Source organism: Anser brachyrhynchus (assembly GCF_964034855.1).
Source record: "Anser brachyrhynchus genome assembly, chromosome: 1".
Lineage (NCBI taxonomy): Eukaryota > Metazoa > Chordata > Aves > Anseriformes > Anatidae > Anser > Anser brachyrhynchus.
Genome location: NC_137694.1, coordinates 48,546,454 through 48,556,555, shown reverse-complemented (window position 1 = coordinate 48,556,555; position 10,102 = coordinate 48,546,454).

Genomic DNA, 10,102 nt, shown 5'->3' with positions numbered 1-10,102 from the left:
ATGTTCCTATTAACATCAAGAGCTAATGTCTTGCTTCTGTCCTAAAGATGAGTTTTGGATTCAAAAGTACCCCCTCCGAGATAAACAACTACCTTTACTTTGTGAGGCTCATATTCTGCATAAGAGATTTGTAACTTCAAACTTCATAATGTCTCCTCTCAATGAAGGGAGGAGGTTGCAGATATATAAAAGGGCAAGACAACCTCCAAAAATACATTGCATTGCCACAAAACTACTTTAACGTATTCCTGCCGGTGCATAAACTCCTTTGCAGAGATTAGACATTAGGGCTAAAAAGTGTGGAAGGTATTGTTTAACATTTTTCTGCATACTTCCAACTTTGTGAGCCAGTCAAGCTGAAATGACAGCTTGAGATCCCAACTGTGGCTTAGGATATACTGTGCACCATAGAACTTCCTCCCCATAAGACGCCATGTTTAGGAATTACATACTCTGTGGCCACCTTCAAAATATTCCTAGTGTTACGTGTTAAATCACATTGCCTTAATCCAGCTCTTTTTCAGACACTGTTATTGACTAGAAAATATTTGGTTTGACAATTTATGGGATCTGGGACAGATAAATTTCAATTTATATTCACAGAAACAGGTGCTCCATAGTGATCTGAAAATGAAATAACATTATCTAAATAGCTGGATTCCCATCCAGCTTGTATCTTTAAGTGAAATAAGTTTAGAAGTTCATTTTCTAGCTTATATAAAAAAGCAGTTAAATATGTCAGTCTTCCAGTCTTCCTTCCCTCCCCTCCCCCCCCAACACACTACAAATTTAGTTTGCAGTATACACTGATAGTACAGTAGGAAAAGACTGCTGACCGTGATCCAAATTTTCCTGCCCACCTAGTGAGTTGTCTTCATGCACGTCAAAATCTGACTTCTATTGTTGTCTTATGCTGGACTTCAGGTGCAGAGTAATATATTTGTCTACTTTTCTCCTAAATGTTTACTTCATAAAACATTACTCAAAAGAAGAATAGTTTCTTTAGATCACTTTACATTTGAAACTGCATTTAGTATTTCAAAATACTGAGTCTATTCACTCAGAAATACCATGAGGTAATATACCGTACATCAAGTTATAGCTCATAAGGTGGCAAACATTCAAAAGCTATATGCAGGTAAGACCTCTTAAAATATCTGCCAAGAGAGCAGTTCTGTGGTTTCATCTGTGGAAGTATGCTGTCCCTTAGAAATGAGACAGAAGCAGTTTCTTTGCGTGAATCAAAATCATTGTAGCAGAAGTTGGTAAAATAACTTATCCTATCTTAAAATAAACTAGCATCTTGGTATTATGCAGGCACATTATATTTTAAAACTGTTTAGGACAAGCAGTGTCAGCATAAAATTGAAATATGTACAGCAAAGTACTGGAACAACACGTTCATTCTTTGCATTCATTCCTTTTTATTATATAAGAGGCCTGTACATTGAGTTCAACTGAGGACAAACAGAATGGCAGACATTACTTCATAGTTAAATGGGACTGTTTCACTTTTGTTGAACAGGAAAACGTGCAATTGGAGTTCACATAATACAATTAGTCTGCGATTCTGCAATGCTTGGGAATGAAACAGCCTTATGATCCCTAACGCTGGGGCAATGCTTACATACCGTACTCACAGTACACTTACAAAGCATACTCCCAATTCTACAATTGGATTTACTCAGGTCACTTTCATAAATATGAAGTCCCAAGGAACTTGACCAAACCTTTGTTAAAAGTCCATCTGGCAGGTATGAATAGGACACAAAACTGATGCAAAGAGGTAACATTTTTCTTTTTTTTCAATCTTCTTCTTTCTTTTTTTTTCTTCCCTTAAATGTCATTGAGATAATCAGAGAAAACCAGAAAAGGAGAGAGGGGATAAAAGCTAAAAAGCTTTACTCAGCTTTTTTTTTTATTACTGAGTTTTACTTTATGGGTTCAGTTTCATTTATTTTACTGGACTCTGATGCCACTTATGATGCATTTCTTGAAATTATCTGCACTTAAGTCAACAGTTTTGGTCTTAATATCAGGGGAAAACTAGTACGCAATTGGAAACTGAGTATCTAGTTGCAAAATCTGGTTAAAGCCACATTCTAAAACAAGCATCTTTACTGTAAGAGATGATTTCAAAAGGCATGTCACCACTTCAATAGTGACAAATTTGCAGCTGCAAATGCAACTGGTCTTTTAGCATTTCCATAATCAGGATATGAATTGCAAAGCCTACACCTTCTAACCATCTAAACTTGATTCATCCTCAGTCAAATTCTAAACCCTATTCCAAACTTAATTTAGACTGAAATATCTTCATTTCTATTAAAATGATAATATCTATAGCGAAGTGCTGCCTTGGTCGGTCTTTCTTACAAGTTTCCTGCTAATACGAGCAAAATCTAAACATATCCATTTAAGGACCATGGGATCCTTCATCTCTTCCTAAGATGAGTCTTCACTATTCAAGCAGAAGGGAGGTGCAATAAGCAATGAACCACAGAGACCAGGTCCTTTATTGCCATTAGAACAAAAGAGGCTGTTTGCAACAAGTTTTACGTTTCCACTGATATACTGCCATTGTCAGAAATTTCTCATATATACATATAAAGATGTTTTATTGAAACTTAAAAATAGTAACACTAGGGCTCAAGAAATAATACACAAATCAAAAGAAGGCACATCCTTTTCACGTTTTGGTCTTTGATGTCCTGTGAGAAATATTAAAACTGATTACAAAATAAGAAATAAGGTGCGCTGTAAGCTCTTGTTCCAGAGTTGTATTTTTGTATAGAATTTACATAAATGAAGTTTAAAGACCAAGATATTTTGATTTTTTTGAAAACTTACAGTTTTTTTCACCTACCCTTTTCCCACAGTGAAAATACTAAGCACTCTCTCAGAAGGATCAACTTTAATTTCATCAGAAATATTACTTGTTTATCTCAGTAAATGCAGGTTCCAAACACAATGGAAAAGGAAGCTTTTAAAACCAAATTTTAGTACTGATAAGATGCATAACTGCTGAAATTTTGCAAGTTCTTAACAGTCCCACATGGTCAGTTGAGAATGAGATGGACTCAGCACTGTCTATGAAAATCTGCATGCACTCCTATGCACACAAGTAAGGGATCCTTGAGATAAAGCTGAAAACAATGTTTTAGGAAATCTTATGACAACTAGGGAGCTACAATATAATAACATAAGTCAACTAAGTTTGTATGAACAGTTGTATCTAATTAGGTCAGTGAAGTAAAGTTAAAGCTTGCACAAGCATGATGGTTTGGAATTTGTTGAACCGATTTAATTTAATAAGGCAATAAATGAAGTACTATAGCAAAAGTTTATTAAAAAAGCAGTCTTCAGACAAGTGAAAATACAATTACAATACAATCACAATGTCATAAGCTACAGACTGAAGAGATAGTCTATCAATACTAGCAACGGAGAGATCAGAAAAATCCTAAATCAATATGAAGATTTTCCTCTTCCTAAGAAAGGCTTAATCACTGCAATAAAGAACATTTTTCTCTGTGGAGGAGTCTGAAAGAGCTGGCTGCATTCCCAAATTCAGGAAATGGCAAACTTTAGTAAAACAATGGACAAACCAACTGTTATTGTGATTCAGCTTTACAAGCAGTAACAACGCAAAAGGTATTAATTTACAGCATACTTACACTAAATGCCACTCCCATCATTATTTTAACAGTTGTCATCATAAGAATAGTAAGACCAAAACCTCATTAAACCGAAAGAAGTGAAGCTGTTAATGCACACCTCAATAAGGAGTTGTATTCCAGAATCAAACACCCCTAGGCTTTGAATTAAAGTTACCCACATTTGTTGTCTCTTGGGACATAGTCCAATAAAACCATTTACTCAGCCTCTATTGGAAACAAGCAGTAGTTGTAATAATGTAGAATAACTAACACCCAACTTACAACCTTTGGGAGGAACTCTGGGAGGAAAACTTGTTTTGAGTCCATATCACTGCATCTTTTTTCATTTATCTTCCTAAAATTTAGGAGAGACATTTTAAATTTCTATCAAGAAAATGTCTGCACTAGTGAATGCATTCTAAAGACTGCATACGGGACACCCCTCATATAATTAGTATGAGGGTTTAAAAAATCTTACGAAAAAATAGACAACTTCTCACAGATATTTATAAAAATATACAATTTAAATCATTTAAATAATAAATATGGATTGTTCCATAATTAAAAATACCTCATTCAGAGCACTGTCCCATGGATCAGAGAAACAACTAGAAGCTCCCCACCTAGCTCTTGCTAATTTAGAGCTTCACTGGTCTCAATGCTCTATAGTTCTGTCTAGTCTGATGATCTTTCCCAAGTATCAGTTCTATCTCTGAGGACCTGGAAAGTTCTCCAGAAACAGCTTGTCAGAATAAATAAATGCAATCTTTCAATAAAATTTCCCTTTCTTAAAAAAAAAAAAAAAAAAAAAAAAAAAAAAAAAGTTGAAGGACTCCTAGCTCTCCTAGCTAGCTCTAATACCATTTTTGTTAGATGCCATCCCCCATATCTATGCCATTTCATTGTAACCATACAGGGAAAACACACACTACCTGCTCAGAAGCTGAGCGTAAGAACCCCAACCACATGGAAATCACTAATCTAAAATCCAGAGCCACGATAGTGACTCCCTGTTGCTATCAACACACAAGTTTGCATGTTTATCTTCTGATAGCCCATAAACTTGTGTCCTTGCACATTTCTCTACATGCAAAAGGCAAATATGCACACATCTGTGCTTTGACCCCAGCAGAGCCCCTGTGCACAGTTTAAGTACCATATGATCAGCTTGAATGTCTAGGTGTCTTCAAGTAACCCATGATCAATCTTCCACTTTTGCAAGGGTTGATAAAGATGATAATTACTATGATAAAAAATTGGTGGGGTGCTTATTATGAGTCTTCTCCACCCACATTGACCTGTAGATCTGAGCTTTTTTAAAGGGTGCTTCATAAGAAAAAGGTTAAGCCTGACTAAACACATCAGGATCAAAAGTCAATATTTTGGAATGAAGACTTCAGATGAAAACAGCAGAGAGAAACACTCAGGTTCTTTTATTGTTTTCTCTGCCACCACACCTTTGCATTAATCACTTTTTCCAATAACCTGGTTGGATTCTGCAACGTAACAGTGCTCAAGACATCGTTCAAACATCTAATAAATCATTACACTCTACTACCAAGATTTACCTTTCAAATCCAACTAGACATACAAGAGTAAAATATAATCACCGTTAACTTCTCACATAGAATTACCTTTTCCTGTTACAGAGTGATAGCATTCTACCCCCAAGACCATCACATTTCTGTGATTCTAGTACTCAGCTACTGTCAGCAAGACGTGGACAAAAAGAAGAGGGAAGAGGGAAATACCATACCAAAATCATTAGGTTAAACAATACACAACACTACATCAGTACTTGGTGTCAGTGACTTACATTTGGGTGGTGAGGCCCTGGCACAGGCTGCCCAGAGAAGCTGTGGATGCCCCATCCCTGGAGGTGCTTAAGGCCAGGCTGGATGGGGCTTTGGGCAGCCTGCTCTGGTGGGAGGTGTCCCTGCCCCATGGCAGGGGGGTTGGAACTGGGTGATCATTAAGGTCCCTTCCAACCCAAACCATTCTATGATTTCTTGAACTCGTAGCTACACAAAACAGTCTCCACTCCTATTTAGGACTGTTCCTCATAAAGCATAGTTTGTCCAAGCCTCCAATATTTTTTTCTGCCACAATTTCCGATTTATTTTTTTACTACATAGTCAGAAAAAGGATGGTCACTATCTTACTAGATACTATTCTAGATTTATATAGTGTCATATCAAAAATAGACAGGCTCAAATAGTCAGTAACCTAGCTACACAAACATACCTAAATAAACATAATAAATAAATGACCTATTCTGTGGGACCTGAGTGGCAAGTCTAGCCAAGCAGATTCCTGTTAGATTAGGAAGATTGCCTAAATGGCAGCATATCCTTCCATTTTGATGCACCTGTTAATAATACAACGCAACCACCGACTTATTATAAACTGGGCTTCTAGCATACAGAAAGAAACACATGGTTTTGATGTAATCCCACTACCAACTCTTTGACTCACCCCATTGCTGGAGACTACACTCCAATGTAGAAGTAACCAAACTGAACATGTGCCAATCTTTTGGGAACCTAATTCACAGTCTGATCTCCTCTGTACCTTAAACTAGGGCTTTGGAGCAGCTGATGTTTAGTACAGCCTTGCTGCAGCTGTGGGAGTGGTAACGCAGCTAACCAAAGGTAGACTTCCAAAACAGTTCAGGTATTTTCTCAACTTTGAGTCAGTGAAGTCCTATTTTCGCAAGAAAATCAACTCCCCCAAAAAACTAGGCGTATTTTACCCTATTGTATTCAGGAAACTGAAAGGGGGTCATTGTAGAGTCTACTTATAATACTACAAGCTCCATGGAACCTCACTAATAATTCTAAATATTTGCTGGTAAAGCAAAATTTCACTGCAATCACTGTAAGCCACAACTTTACCATTGAATGAGTCTAGTAGTTTATACAGTCTCCCCAAATGATTACTTACTGCAGGAATAGTCTCCTACTAGAATTAACTCAAAATTTGAATAAGAGAGTTACAGCAATGAATTAATAACAAAGGAGGAGAAAATACTAAAGATCTAATCATAAAATGCATTATTCATAGGAAGAATATTTATGAACACTAGAACATTTATTAAACATTAGGACATCCTACTAACAATGCCCTACAGGCTAAGGGGCTTAAACCCAGGTTTTAAGATTAAATAAACTCACAGAGAATCTGAAACACGCAACGATCCTAATTCATACTTACATGTTTCATGAAGCCTGGCAAAATTCTTAGGGTTTCGGATTGTCTCTATGAAAGACAGAAGAATTTTGCATCTGTTAAAAAAAAAAAAAAGTCCTCTTTAGGTACTTTTAGGGGAGTATCATCAATCTGGTTTTATCGTAGAAGTTCAACAAAATATGCTATATAGTTGTGTAAAATACTTCATTTTATGTTTTGCTAAAAGAAGTTCAATTTTAAGCAAATCCAAACCAATCACAATCCATTTCCTGAGCCCATGAAATACACACAAAAGCATACAATGCTCTTAACATATGAAAGCAAACGTGCTCATGGGTCGCTTCTCCCAGGCATCAAAGCAACGCTAGGTCTACTTTTTCATAAAAGGCATGATTATCAAGCTGGATTGGCAGACAGTATAACTACATATAGCTCATGCAATTTGTTTGACGAGAACAACCTAAGGAAGATACTTGTTGGCAGCTGTAGCAGTGCTGTAGATTCACCTGAAAAGAGGGGAGCCCTGTGGTGAGCATGTCTGCCTTTTCTCTTTAAAGTTCATTTTACAGCAAATGCAGGTGAAGACCTGCCTCTGAAGGAAAAGACACTGGGACGTACTGAAAAAACTGCTTTCTGCAGAAGCATGATTGAGAAACGTGTTCCTTTTCTGAAAGTTAGTTCTTTCTGCTCAGTGTGTACCAGAAGAGAGTGTGTATTCAATTTGGCAAGCTTTTTGCCACTTAAAAGTATTTTAAGATTCACGCTAGCATTTTTGTAACTGCTAAATCGTTAGAAAGATGACATTTTCTTTTTGCAGGGAAGTTAGCCTGGCACTGCTCTCATTTGCTTCCTCATAGCTAACCACAGAGCAGTACGAAATCTCAGAGCATTCCCTTCTGTTGTATCACCTCAAATGAGAACTAACACGATGAACACTTATCTTCTCCTATAGTAAACCTTCATATATATATTCGAACACATGTAAGATTTTTTTCTGGTTTTTGGAAAGATGCTAATCTGTATGGCTGCCGGGTTAACCTCACAAGCCTCAACGCTACAGTTATTGTAAGCTCTGCTGACACGATGACTGGGCCTAGAGCTGCAGGCAGCCTTTCACTGGGCTACAATGCAGCTGAATGAGGATTTACTGTTCCAAAAAGCCACACAATGCAGCACTGGAGGGATGCACTCTAAATACACTGTTCGCTCCTGAACTTTTGGATTTTTGTGCTGGCTTAACTGCTGTATACCAAAGAAATGTTATAACCCTGACAGAACAAATGATCGTCCAAAACGATAACTAAAGGCACGAGTTTCCTTCGTAATTGATTTGATGTGCTATTTGCAGACATGAGGAAAAAAAATAAGTATATGTTTCTCTCCTAACTAAATGTTAAGTAGAGAACTGAAAGTTCCATCAAATATTTCATTTTTATTAACCATAATAAACCAAGAGTGGAAAAAAAAGTTACGTAAAACTTGCCTGAACATAGTTATTGAACGCTGCCGTTTCTAATCTGGGCAATAAATGTAGGTCAAGGCAACTGGAAAATCTAATTACTCTGTAAATTTTTAAACCTGTTTCTTTCTTCTCAAGGAAAAGAAAATCATTCCCTTGCATTTAAGCAGACTTAAAGTGTAACTACAGTGAGGTGGAGAGTTATTTTTGTCTGAACGTAGAGGCTTTTGAACTTCCTTTAACAGCGTCTCTGCATCTTGCATGGTTTTCTCAGCTTTGGTTCACACTTGTACTCAAGGTATCATCAGTTATTTCACAATTACCATTGCTATTGTGGAAATTCCAGGGGCACTCTTCACATAAAAGAGCCACCTCTGAACAAAACTGACCTTTGGTACACCACTGTAGCAGTTCCTTTAGGTAATATCCTATACAATCATAACTTGATACCTAGTATTCATAGACTGCATAAACTAAACATGAGGCAATGCATCATTACAGAACTACTGCTAATATGAATGTGATAGCATTGTAAATGTTAATTATTTACTGATGATTTAACTGTTTCCACAAACTGCTGTTGCTGACTGCTGTATCTAGATAGACCACATAATTTAAAACTTACAAGAGGATTGAATAATTTTAAAAAATATATACAAAAACTTGAAGATTCAAGCCTTTGAAGATTCCAAAACCAAGGTCCATTGAAGAATCACAAGACCAAAGAAAAAGGTACAGTTTCAGGCATTTAATTCCTAACCCAATGAATCTCAACCTTTCTAAACCAAGTTGTTGTTGTTGTTGTTGTTTTTTTCCTAGAAAAAAGCACCTCTCAAAACAATCCCTCAAGGTCTAAAAACCAAAACAACCTACTGCTTTGCTTCTTAGATTCATCTGTCATTATTTTCTTTGTATTCACAAAGGGTTGTTTTGCTTTTGTTTTTTTTTTTCCCTAACCTCTGATGTAAAATAAAAGCCTCATTACATGTAGGTAAAAGTTAAGGCTTCTAGAAAAACAACGAGAGCCCCAGCAACCTTACAGATCATTGGAGCTGTTATTGTTTGATGATACCCAGATGAGAAAAGGTAACTATGGACAGCCTACATTTCTTATTGACTGGACCACCTTGCAGAGCTCTCTCTTCCAGCTCTTACCTCTGTGATACGTGACGAAGAACCACAGAGTTTCACAACAGAGAGAGGATTTGTATGTTGTGTTCTGATTTGGCAGTCAAATGTTTTGTTTGTTTTTTGGGGGTGGGAGGGGTGAGTTGTACAAAAGTGGAAAATTTGGCCAAAGCTCATGTGATCTTTGGACACTGCTCTCGTTATCTATAAATCCTGGTTTTGAACTTCCTCCAATTGCGTTGGGAGGTGAAACCTCCCAAACAAAAAAAGGTAATTCGAGAACCATAGCAAAGACTTAAAACATGTTTGTCGTAAAAGGTAAACCCTGAAACAGCAGCTCAAAGAACACCCCAAAGTAAATGAGTTCTATGACAAGGGTCTTTTATAAAATGCAGACCAGAGACAAGATTCCTTTCTTCTAAACTACATGCATTACTTGAAGACACGTTTATGTTGGTTGTACAGACGTAGGCGGCAAGGTGAAATCTAAGAAATATTGGTACAGAGACTGTGTGATATTAATTTGTAGCCCTTGAGTTTAATTACACCATACCAGACTGTTTTCTGCATCATGGACAAGTTCATGAGTACAAGTGTCAAAAACATGGTTTTTTAATCTTTTCTTCAACATTCTCAAATGTTTCAGACCTCAACCCTTTAACTTTTG